Source organism: Symphalangus syndactylus, chromosome 4 (genome assembly GCF_028878055.3).
Source record: "Symphalangus syndactylus isolate Jambi chromosome 4, NHGRI_mSymSyn1-v2.1_pri, whole genome shotgun sequence".
Classification (NCBI taxonomy): domain Eukaryota; kingdom Metazoa; phylum Chordata; class Mammalia; order Primates; family Hylobatidae; genus Symphalangus; species Symphalangus syndactylus.
Window position 1 is genome coordinate 145,023,093 of NC_072426.2, and position 13,916 is coordinate 145,037,008.

Genomic DNA, 13,916 nt, shown 5'->3' on the forward strand with positions numbered 1-13,916 from the left:
AGGTCTTTCCTTTCTGAAGTGAGTCTATAAAGTCTGAAAAAGGTGATTTCTCATTTACAAGGCTACGAGGATTACGCAGAACCAGGGACACATGACACCACCAAAGGAACACATAAACATTCAGTAACTGACCCCAAAGAATTGGAGATTTACAAATACCCTAACAAATAATTAAAAATAATTGTTCTCAATGAAGCTAAAAAAGCTAAAAAACCACCCACAAATATATTCAATAAGATCAGTAAAGCAATAAGAACAAAACAAAATCAACAAAGAGAAAACATAAAAAAAAGAACCAAACAAATTTTAGACCTGGAAAATACAATGACTGGGCTAAAAAGTATAAGAGAGAGCTTCAAAAACATACTAGACCAAGTAGAAGAAAGACTAAGTGAACTCAAAGACAGGTCATTTGAGATCATTCAGTCAGAGGAGAAAGAAAAGACAAAGAATAAAGAAGAATGAAGAAAGCTTGTAGAATCTGTGAAACATCATAGAAAGACCTGAGTTTCACACAATAGCTCTTCCAAAAGAAAAAAAAAGGAAAGAGACAGAAAACCTATTTGAAAAAATAATGGCTGAAGACTTTCCAAATCTAGGAAGAGCTATGAACATTCAGGTACACGAAACTGAAAATTCTCAAATCAGATTCAAGCCAAGGAATATTTTACCAATATATGTTATAATCAAACGTTCAAAAACTGAAGTTGAAGAATTTTCAAAGCAACAAGAGAAAAGGATATCATATATAAGGGAACATAATAAAACCATCAGCAGATTTCTTAGCAGAAATCTTGGAGGCCAGGAGAGAGTGGAATGATATATTAAAGGTTCTGAAAGAGAAAGAAAACTATTTATAAAAACAAAAGAAAAATTTTCACAAAAACAAAAGCTGAGTGAGTACATTAACAATAGGTCTGCCTTATAAGAATGCCAAAGGGAATTCTTCAAGCCAAAATCAAAGAGCTAACTGGTAACATGAAAAGCTGTGAAGGTATAAAACTCACTGGTAAAGGTAAACATATAGTCAAATTCAGAATACTCTAATACTGCAATAGTGGTGTATATCACTTATAACTAGTATGTAGTTATAAGACAAAATTATTAACAATAACTTTAGCTACATTAACTTATTAGTGGATACACAATATAAAGATCTATAAACTGTGACATCAAAAACATAAAAGGGGGAAGAGGGTAGTAAAAGTGCAGAGCTCTGGTATACAATCAAAGTTTCGTCATTACCAGCTTAAAGTAGACTGCTATAACTATAAGATGGTTTATATAAGCTTCATGCTAACACACATCAAAAGCCCTTAGTATATAGGCAAAAGATAAAGGGTAAAGAATTAAGATATATGATTGCAGAAAATTAAGAACTCACCAAAAAAGACAAAAACAAAGGAAGAATAGGGAGAAAAGATTAGCAAAACCGGAAAACAATGAAAAAATGGTAATAGGAAATTATTATCTATCAATAGTTACTGTGAATAGGATTAAAACCACTATTTAAAAGACATAGAGTTAATGAATGGATAAAAAAGTAACACCAACTATATACTGACTACAAAAGACTCACTTTATTTTTAAGGACACACATAGACTGAAAGTATAGGGACAGAAAAAGATATTCCATGCAAATGGTAATAAAAAGAAGTGGGGTACATATATCAACTAAAATAGAATGTAAGTCAAAAACTCTCACAAGAGATAAAGAACGTCAGTATATAATGATAACGGGATCAATACATCAAGAAGATATAATAATTATAAATATATATGTCTCAACATCAGGGCACCCAAATATATAAAACAAATATTAACAGAACTGAAGGGATAAACAGACAGTAATACAATATTAGAGGACTTCAGTACTCCACTTTTAGAATATATAGATCATCCAAACAAAAAGTTAATTAGGAAATTTTGGATTTGAATAACACTATAGACCAAACGTGTCTAATGGACATATACAGAATATTTCATCTGACAGAAACAGAATATAATTTATCTCAAGGACACATTGAGCACCTTCTAAAATAGGTCACATGTTTGGCCACAAATAAGTCTTAACATTTCAAGAAGATTGGAATCATATCAAGTACCTTTTTTGACCACCGTGGTGTAAAACTGGAGAACGATATCAGGAAACAAGTAGAAAATTCACAAATGTGAAAATTAAACAACATGTTCCTGAACTACCAATACGTCAAAGAAAATATCAAAAAGGAATTAAAAAATATATTGAGACAAGTGAAAATAGAAACATAACCCAGCGAAGACTATGAGATATCGCAAAACAGTTCTAGAAGGGAAGTGTGTAGTGACAAACACTAACAGAAAGGAAAAAAGATCCAAAAAAAAAAAAGAAAAAAAAAATCAAAACAAGCAACTTAATGTTAAACTGCAAAGAACTAGACAAAGAACACATTAAACCCAAAGTTAGCTGAAGGAAGAAAATAAACACCAGAGCAGAAGTAAACCAAATAGGGGATAAAGAAACTATAGGAAAAAATCAACAAAGTAAGCTTTGGGTTTTTTAAAAAACAAAACAAAATAAAACAAAATTGACAAGCCCTTAACTAAACTGTCTGAGAACAAAAAAAAGAGAGAAATGCCCATTTAAAAAATTATAAATTAAAATGGAGACTATAATCAATGGATGCTTCAGAAATATAAAGAATCATAAAAGACTATTATGAATAATTATATGCCAATAAATTGGGTAACCTGGAGAAAATGGATAAATTCCTAGAAACATAAAACCTGCCAACATTGAATTAACAAGAAATAGAAAGCCTCAACAAAACAATAACAAATAAAGTGATTCCAGAAGTAATTAAAAACCTCCCAACAAAGACAAGCCCAGGACTAGATAGCTTCACAGCTGAATTCTTCCAAATATTAAAGGAAAAAATAAGATTAATCCTTCCTAAGCTCTTCCAAAAAATAGAAGTAGAGGGAATACTTTCAAATCCATTTTATGAGACCAGTATCACCTTGATACTATTGCTAGACAAAGACACTCAGATAAATAAAATTACAGGAAAATATCTTTGATTAATATAGATGTGAAAATTAATAAAATACTAGCAAACTGACTCAACAATACATCAAAAAGATTATACATCATGACCAGGTAGGATTTATTCCTGGGGTTGCAAGCTTGGTTTCACATATGAAAACCAATGTGATACAACAGATTTATAAAATGAAAGACAAAACAATACAATCTCAATAGAAGCAGAAAAAGCATTTGACAAAATTTAACATGCTTTCATGATTGTTTTAAAAAACCCCTTTCAAAATAGGTATAAAAGTAAATTTATCCAATATAATAAAGAGTATTTATGAAAAGCCTATAGCTAATATCATAATCAATGGGGAATCACTGAAACCTTTTCTTCTAAAATCTGGTACAAGGCAAAGAGGCCCACTCTTACTAATTCCATTCAACATAGTAGTGGAAATATTAGCAAGAGCAATGATAGAAAAAAAAGAGATAAAAACATCCAAATCAGAAAGAAAAAAGTAAAATTATATCTATTTGTGGATGACATGATTCTATATGTAGAAATGCATAAAGGCTCTATACATATAAAAAATGTTGCAACTAATAAGTGAATTTGGTAAAGTTACAGGATGCAGAATCAACATACGAAGATTAGTTGCATCTTTTACATCAATAATAACCTATCCAAAAAGGAAATCAAACAAACACTTTCATTTCCTAGAGCATAAAAAATAATAAAATACTTAGGAATACATTTAACCAAGGAAGTGAAAGATCTGTACATTAAAATTATAAAACACTGATGAAACAAATTGAAGAAGATACAAATAAATGAAAAGATACAATGCTCATAAACTAGAATAATTAATGTTATTAAAAGGTTTATACTAGTCAAAGATATATACAGATTCAGTGTAATTCCTGTCACTTTTCAATGGCATTTTTTGCAGAAATAGAGAAAACAATTCTAAAAATTGTATGGAACCACAAAAGATTTTGATAGCCAAACCAATCTTTGAGAGAATAGATAAAATTGAAGACTCTACACTTTCCCATTTTAAATTATATTACAAAGCTATAATAGTCAGAATAGTATGACACTGACGGATAGGGTTTGGCTAGGCCGTGTCCCCACCCAAATTTCATCTTGAATTGTAATTACCACAATTCCCACATGTCGTGAGAGGTGATTGAGTTATGGAGGCAGGTCTTTTCTGCCCTGTTCTCGTGATAGTAAATGAGTCTCAAGAGATCTGATGGTTTTAAAAATGGGAGTTTCCATACACAAGCTTTTTTATTTTATTTTATATTTATTTATTTATTTATTTATTTATTTATTTATTTATTTATTTTTTGCCTGATGCCATCCACATAAGATGTGACTTGCTCCTCCTTGCCTTCTGCCATGATTGTGAGGCCTCCCCAGCCATGTGGAACTGTAAGTCTACAAAACCTCTTTCTTTTGTAAATTGTCCAGTCTCAGGTATGTCTTTATTTGCAGTGTGAAAACAAACTAACACACTAACCTAGAAATAGATAAATCAAACAATGGAACAGAGTGGCCTAGAAATAAACTCAAGCATATATGGTCAACCAATTTTTGACAAAGGCACGAAGATAACACAATGGGGATAGGATCGTCTCTCAATAAATGATGTAGGTGAAACTTGAAATGGGACCCTTATCTTACACTATATACAAAAGTCAACTCAAAATTGACAAAAGACTTAAACATAATACTTGAAACTTTAAAACTAGAATAAAGCATAGGGGGAAATCTTGGCATTCACTTTGGCCATGATTGTTTGAATACCACACCAAAAGCTCAGGCAAAAGAAACCCAAAAATAAACAAGTAGGATTACATCAAACTATAAGTCTTCTTCACTGAAAAGGAAACAATCAACAAAATGTAAAGATAGTACCTGCAAACCCTGCAAGTGATTAATATCAAAAATATATAAGGAACTCACACAGCTCAAAATTAAAAAAAAATTCAAAACTCAATTAAAACATGGGCAAAGGACCTGAAGAGATATTTTTTCACAAAAAAATACATAAAAATGGTCAACAGGTATATGAAAAGGTGCTCAGTGTCACTAATCATCAGGTAAATGCAAATCAAAACCATAATGAACTATTACCTCATGTCCATCAGAATGATTCTTAATTATCAAAAAGACAAGAGATAAGTATTGTTGAGGGTTTGGAAAAAAGAAAACTTTTGTACACTGTTGGTGGGAATATAAATTGGCACAGCCATTATCAGAACAGTATGGAGATTCCCCCAAAAAATTAAAAATAGAATTACCATATGACTCAGCAATGCCTCTTCCAGGAATATACCCAAAGGAAAATAAATCAAAACCTCATAAACAGATTTGTGCTCCCATGATTGTATTGCAACATTATTCACAATAAACAAGATATGAAACAAACTGTCTGTTGATGGATGAATGGATAAAGAAATTGTAGTGTATATATAATGAAATATTATTCAATCTTAAAAATTAAGGAGATCCTGCCATTTGCAACAACATGGATGTACCTGGAGGACGCTATACTAAGTGAAATAAGCCAAGCACGGTAAGAAAATACTGCATGATCTCACTTATAAGTAGAATTTTTTTTAAAAGTTGAATAAATAGAAATAGAGTAGAATGATAGTTATCAGGGCAGTGGGAAAGGCAGGGAAACGAGGAGATATAAGACAAAGGATACAGCTTACAGTTATGTAGATAAGTCTAGTGATTTAATGTAGAGCATAAAGAATGTAATTAAAAATACTGTATCATATGCTGGAAATTTGCTAAGACAGTAGATTTTAGGTGCGCTTATTTCAAAAAAGGTAAATATGAAAGATGATGGATATGTTAATTTGCTTGACTGTAGTAATCAGTTCACTATGTACAAGCATATCAAAACGTCACATTTTACACCTTAAATATATACATTTAAAAAAAGACCATCAGCCTCTTCTTACCAATGTGAATGTTTTGGAGTGACCTAGAATGTATTCCTCAGATCTCTTCTATTTTTCCATCTGCATTTTTACTTTTTAAGTATTTTCAGCATGTGCTGTAGTTTTAAATATTTTTTATTTGTCGATCATTTGCAAATTCTGTCTTCTCTCTAGGAATCTCTCTCCATGATATCTACCTTTAAATTGCCCCCACTTGTACATTAATAAGCATTTCAAATATGCTTAAAATTTATTATTCACATACACCCCAATTCTACTTCTTTTCTAGAATTTGCCATTTAAGAAAATGGTACCACAATTCACACATTAGTTCAGACTAAATGCAAAGACCATTCTTGATCAATCTCTCTCTCTCTCGCTCACTCGCTCCTGTCTCATATACAACACACGAGCAAACCTCTGTATGTTCTAATTTTAAAAAGTATATCAAACGCAACATCTCACTAGTTACCTGCCTTGGTGCAAAGCACATTATCTTGTACCTGAATAACTTCAACCATCTCTTTGTCTTACCCCTCACTCCCATGATATTTACCCACTTTGCAGTCCGTTATCTTTTTATAAAGTTAAATTAAGTAAATTCACTTTCCTTCATCAAAACTTCCAATGATTTTGCATCATACCTAGGAAAAAACATTTTCATTAATCCCCAAGTGGGTCAGGTCCCTACTACTCCAACCTCAACTCCAATTTCTCTAGCTCTCTGTTACACTGTTCCAGTCACACTGGCCTACTTGTTTCTTTTGCGTGCCATGCTTGTCCTGCCTCTAGGGTTGATTTTCAATTTGGTTTGCCTCTAGCATTATTACCTGAGTCCTCTTCAAGAACATTACTTGGAAATGCCGTTCTAGCTAACATCACTAAGGCCTGTCTCCTATCACTCACTTTCTGACCCTTATTTTGTTTTAAATTACATTGTGTGCATCTTTATTCTTTCTGCCTACACTTTATTCTCTCTCCATACACTGATGTAAGAACTTCATTAAATCGTGAATTTAGGCTGGCCTTTTTTATCACTATTGATAATACATAATAATGCTTACCTGTTGTAGACCATCAATAAATACGTTGAGTGAAAAAATAACATTGTGAGTAAATGCTTTCAAACTTCATGTATTTTTATTACCCTGTATTTCATCGAGAAGCTAATAATAGGCACTACTGTACTTCAGAACCAGAAAGCAGAAGGTGTCATCAAACCTGAGAGTCACTGCAAGCTATGAGGTACACAAAGCAACTTTGAACTTGCTTTAATATAGATAGATATATTTGAAACAGGAATCTTCATTATTACTCCATTAGAATAAAAAAATAGAAAACATCATAGTTTTTCCAACTCCATGTCAAGATAGGAATTTTGAAATGAATTTTAAAATCTCTAGAGCTGGCTCCAGGTACCCTAATTTTTTCCCTTTGGGAAATTGCTCTTGCTTGTCAGTGAATATGTTGTATTAAAAGATAAGAGATAAGAATTTCTATCCTCTATATTGGAAGACAGCACAGAAAATATATTTTTCTAGTCAGTGTTCCTTATACAGTTTTCTTCTTCATTACTTCCTTTCTTGATTAAATCCCACATCCACCTGTGCATGGACAACTTAATGTTGTTCTACCTGTTGCACTTCTAGAAGACATTTAATAGGAAAGGCTATTAAGTCTACAGTGGAAACTCGGATGCTATCAAATGCCTTAAAGCATTTTATTTCCTTTAGGGAAGTCAACATCCTACTTCACTGTGCGATATTCTTAGCTACATCTTCCTTCCTAGCAATTGCCTTGCATTTTATTATTTCCCTCAAAGGAAGCTTCCATTGCAATGCTTCCAATGTAAGCAATTGGCTTGCATTTTTTATTTCCCCCAAGGTAAGCAAATATATGTAAGATAGATCAATAGATCAATGGATTGATCAATCAATTGATACATAAATTGGTTGATTTCTGGGATCATCGCATAGAAGCCATTACTTCCTCCAGACTGTGTCCAAACCTGCATATGAAGATATTTTTAAATTGTCCAAAAACCTCTCCCTATGCCCCAGTCTCAGCTAAAGCCATAAGAACACATCTAAAAATTAATTCCTAGCATTACTCCTTATATTTCCTGAGCTAGCTGTGCAAGCTAGATTTCCATGGGGCTTCAGCTTACATTTTATTTTCATACAACTGTTAATATTTGCATACAAAACAAAATAAACGTAATGTAAAGTTGTGGATGTTTGATAGTTCAGTGTCTACATATGTTTTCCAAAATACCATGAATTCAAAAAATTGCATTATAAAAAGTTTGTTTATAAGATATGTCTTCTCATTTAGAAAACATCATGTAATATTTTTGAATATATATGTATATATATGTGTATATATATAAGAAATTCTTATTTTCAAATGTGACATCCATTTATATTCTGTATTTTTACATTGAACTTAAACAGTGGTTTACCATTAAATATTTAAGTCTAGTGTGGTGTGACTTATAGATTGACTCAATGGTTCTGCATAGTTTTGTTTTACTGAAGTCCTGTTAAATTTCATTGGAACTTTTCAATGTGTCAATTTATCGAGTTTAGAAGCTGTACTATAAAATTTTCTTTATAGTTATATATATGTAAAATATAATATACATATATAAATATATGTAAAATATTTATAAATATATTATTATATACATAATTATATACATAATATATAAATATATTATATACATAATATATAAATATATTATATACATAATATATAAATATATATTATGTATATATACATATATGTATATATACACATACTATGCATATATGTATATATGTATAATTATGTATATATGTATATGTATATATATATAACTATGTATATATGTATATATGTATAATTATATACATAATATATAAATATATAATGTATAGTTATAGATCATATAATTATATATTATATATCTAAAATATGTTATAGTATATAAAATATCATATTAGACTGTATTTTATATATTTATATATTATATTATATAAATATATAAAAAGAGAATGAGGGAATTGTTTTTCTTGTTTGCTAAGGTGCATTTTGTGTGTGTGTGTGTGCATGTGTGCATAAGTTTCCAAATGGCATAAATTGCTGGTATGGAGGAGAAAAATAAAAATATGTGAATATATTATTAAATAAGAAAGCATACTCTTTTCTCAAAAGTACCCTAAGTATTCGGTATCAAAATTTTAATGAAAAAATAACATTTCATGTTTTCGTGGATCCTTAATCAATAATCTTACATCCAAATACACTATATTTTGTGTGAAAAGCTGAGTCACTTTAAAATCTTATCTAAATGTAAATAATCACATTATAGCTTCCAATAGAAAATAATTAGTATATATTTTAATGTTTTTAAAAATGAAAATAAATTGTTAAAGATTAAACTAGTTTTTTTTCTTAACCTATTATTGAATACCATAAAAATACACTTTCTCTGCCTTTTGAAAATAAATAAGGTAAGCTGGGCGTGGTGGTTTATGCCTTTAATCCCAGCACTTTGGAAGGCTGAGGTGGGCAGATTGCTAGAGCTCAGGAGTTTGAGACGAGCTTGGGCAACATGGTTAAACACCATCTCTACCAACGTTATATAAAAAAAATTTAGTCAGGATTGGTGGTGTGCACCTGTAGTATCAGCTACTTGGGAGGCTGAGGTGGGAGGATTGCTTGAGCCTGGGAGGCAGAGGTTGCAGTGAGCCAAGATCGCACTATTGCATTCCAGCCTTGGTGACAGAGTAAGATTCTGTCTCAAAAATAAATAAATAAAATAACAATAAATGAGTTAAATCTAAAATATATAAACTGGAATAACTAATTTCATTTTTGTTTAATCATTAAAATTAGTGCTGACATAAAGTCCATATATACATTAGTAGTAAATATTAAAAGGAAATTTAAAGATCTGTTTATCTAATTGGGTCCAACAATTTAATAATTTCTTTCACCAACCCATGATATATTTTAATGAAAAATCAGCCTCTATTGGGAGACTTCAGGGACTGGGGATTCAATTTGCCAAGACACAGCCCAGAAATCATGGCCAGTTTGACAGGTTATGAAGCATTACTTTCACTAGAATATATTCTTTGAGGGCAGAGAGACCATATTTTATTTATGGCCTATGACGTAGTCAGCACATGTATAGTTGGTAGGTCATTATAATTTGTACTCATTTATTCAATAATAAATATTTTTCCGTACTTCTATCTCAGACTCTGTGCTACCCATTAGGAGTAAAACTATGAATACAATGGACATTATGTATTCTCATAGAGCATTTAACAACCAGACAACAATCTATTAGTTAACAGGGACAATATTACAAAGTTTGTCTGTTACAAAGGAGAAGCGTATGTGGTCCTGTTTGAGCATATAATAGGGAACCTGACTTAGTTAAGAGACTATATTTAAAGTAAGACCTGAAAAATGCACACGGGATGCTCAGATCAAAAAGAGGAAAGACCATTCAACATACTGGAAAGATCTTGTGCAATGCCAGAAAGTAGGAAAAAATACGACCCATTCAATAAAAACATTTTCTCTCTTTAACCTAGTAAGTAAGATCCATTTATTCCTGACTTCCATTTTAGGACAATCTTCATGCCATATACTCTCAAAGTAGAGATACTTCTCATGTGTAATACTTAACACAGCTACAATTTTACATCAATGGTTGTGATGATTATCATTAAAACTATTTTCCTCACTTATTCTTAACTTCATTATGGCCTGAACAGGGTCCATTTTTATTAGCTGCCTTATTTCTAGTATTGAGTGTAGTATCTTGAATATAATAAGTTCTAATAAATATTGTTGTAAAGAGGAAGGAAAAGGAGGAAAGCAAAGCTGTAAGGTTACAAGACATGAAGCTAGGGTAATGGGCAGGTCTAGGTTTCTCAAAGGCAACTGAAACAGTTGAAAGATTTTAAGCAGTTGAGTGCAAGGTCAACTTTAATCACTACATTTATGGAATATGGGCAGACTTACTAAGAGTAAGAACAGTTAATAGGTGAATACTGTCATTAGTGATAAAGATAGTGGGAAGTCAGGGAAAGGTAGCTAAATTACAGAACTATTTATAGAAAATAGACTTGGTGAATATATTGAAATGAGGCAACGCATAGGGGAAAGAGAGAGAGGTCAATGTCAATCAACCGATTTCTTGCCTAAAAACTAAGTGAATGATGGCCGACCCACCCCTAGGTAGTATGAGCCTTGGGAAAATGTGTTTCTGTGAGTACCCTGTTCATAGAAACAATTTGATTTAAAAATGTAATACAAAATTCACAGGCCCATGTGAATAATGGATTTCAATTAATGTGTAGAGAAAAAGTATTTTTGTCTGTGTATATTGTCCAGTTAGAGAACAGAAAGACCCTTTGTAGTGTCCAGGTATTATGTATGTTTTCTTGTTAAAGTTTACTACTCATTTCTTTGTATTCTTTATCAAATGTGCCCCTCTTGGCTACTTCTATAACTCTTACTCTAGGGAAAAGTGGCAACACTATTATTCAATGTTGCTACATGTCATGGGTGTTTGGAATCTGGTTGTGTTGAAACACCATAAAATTTCTTGCCTCTGCAGTTCCCTCATATCATGCATTGAATGCTGATCACATCCTTACTTGGGACACTGTGTCATCCATTCTGCCTCCTGTGAAGAGCAGCTTCCAAAGATCCACCCAGGGTCTCACTGTGCTTCCACGATGACAACCACAAATGCAAGTCTTACCCATGGTAAGACAATGTAAACAATCATTAGTTGTATGATCATGTAAAATATACCACTTTGAGTTTCATACCATAAACAGGAAACAACGTATCTTCTAACCATATCTTCTTTTGAACTCTTCGTGCTGTCATCCCTGCATTCCTAGAATGCTATCTCTTTCAATGATGCCTGCAACCTTATCTTGAACACATTGCCACCAGTGGGAATGATAGCTGATAACTTGTTGGCAGAAAAACAACAACAACAAAAAAAAAACAGTGATATTTGTGCAAAGAATGTCCATCCTTCATTCAACTCTATTTAAGACTGATGAAGGAGATGCATCATTAACACATAGATAGGAAAAGCCAGGTGGCATTGTAGCAAAAAGGTGAAGATTCCTCAGAAGGGATAAGAACAACAACCCGGAGGACTGCCTTCCCATGAAATAGAGCCCATGGCAGGAATGGGGTGAACATCCTGAGTGCAGGCAGCTGAGAGCTCACATGGTAAAGGATGCTTGCCACCTTCCCAGCCACACTGGGGTGCTGAACCACAGTGGAACACAGATGGGTGAGAACCAACCCTTGGGTCCACATACATGCAACTTAAATTCAAAAGTAGGTGATGAATCATAGGTATTCAGGGCCCTGAACTTAGCCTGGTGTGAAACATAAAGGAGAATCACCAAAATCAGACATCCAAAATCAGCCTGTCAGTACCATTCTGGCAGTCCAGTCTCAAACAATCCTGTGAAAGAAATAACTACATGGGATAGCAAGAGTGGTCTGTTTACATGAATGCCCTCCTGGAATTGAGTTGCTTATGGCATAAGGTCGATTATGGAAGCAGAGAAGAAGATGCTGAGACAGGAACGCTGGGACCCATGTCTAATGAGGTCCAGTGAAGCCAGGTTCAGATTCAGTGCATTCTGCCCAAATGACACTGCTGACACTGAGACAGTCCCCAGCACTGGAGAGAGAAATAATTTGAAGAATTTGAGGAAGATGATCAAATATGTGAGGCTCCTTCAGCAGCCAGGCTTGGAAAGGACCCCTGCTTACTTGGGTACAAGGGTGGTAGTAGATATCAACACCATTTACTGAGGTAAAGAACACTGGAAGACTCTGAATAGATAAATTAGTGAATTCAGCTTCCGAATATGTGGCTTCTAAAGGGAAATATTGAAGAAGAAATCAGATAAATGCTTAGAGGAGATGACATGTGCATTCAGGAGGAATATATATGTATGGTATTATGTGTATATCATATTGTATTAATCTCTCTTTCCCCTATCTATCTATATATCTTATATATCGTCTATCTATCTAGTGCATGAGAGAGACTTGGATGAGAATGTAGGGGAGAAAAGAGATGACAAACCACTGAACAAAGTCCTTGAGAAGCCATAAATACTCATCTAGAATTGCCTAAGCCCACAAAGAATACAGTGATAAGAATACCTAGTAAAGGAAAAAGGAAAGAGAATAAAAGAAAATGTTACAGAAACCTAGGGGAAATATTTTACAGAAAAAGGGAGTGAAAAGCTGTGTCAAATCCTGCTGGGAGATCAAGTAGGATATGGACAGAAACATGTCTATTAGCAACATGGAGTTCTTGATAACTTTGGCAGGAGCACTTTCCCTGGCCTGTTGGGAGCAGAATCCCTTTTTGAAGTAGATTTAGAAAGTGGCTAGATTGAGAGGTGGGTAAATCAAGACAAGTGTAGTTAACTCCTTTTTAAAAAATAAGTTTGACACTGAGGAGTTCAGAAAGAAAGAGATGTAGTAGGAGGGAGATTCGGAGCAACAGTGGAAATTCTGGAAGAGGAAATATAATTCTCAGAAAAAAATTAGAATATTTAAACTTTGAGAGTGAGGGCAAGAGGAGGTGAGGTTTGGGAATACGTTTCCTGAGAAGGCGTCAGAATTGTATCCAGAGCACAAGGAGGCACAGGTGACAGAGTTGGCCCTTGAGAGAAATGTTTCTTCCATTAGAGCCAGAGATAGGAAAAGAGTAGGTGCAAATGAGGGAACATTTGACGAAGTTTAAAAAAATTAAATTGTTTGCTGTGACAATGTCTATTGTCTCTGCAAAGTACCGGACAGGGGTAGGAGCATGAAGTATGAGAGGCTTAAACGTATGAAATAAGCCAACAATGTTTGAACTAGTCAGTTCTGGATGTGATTATTAGGT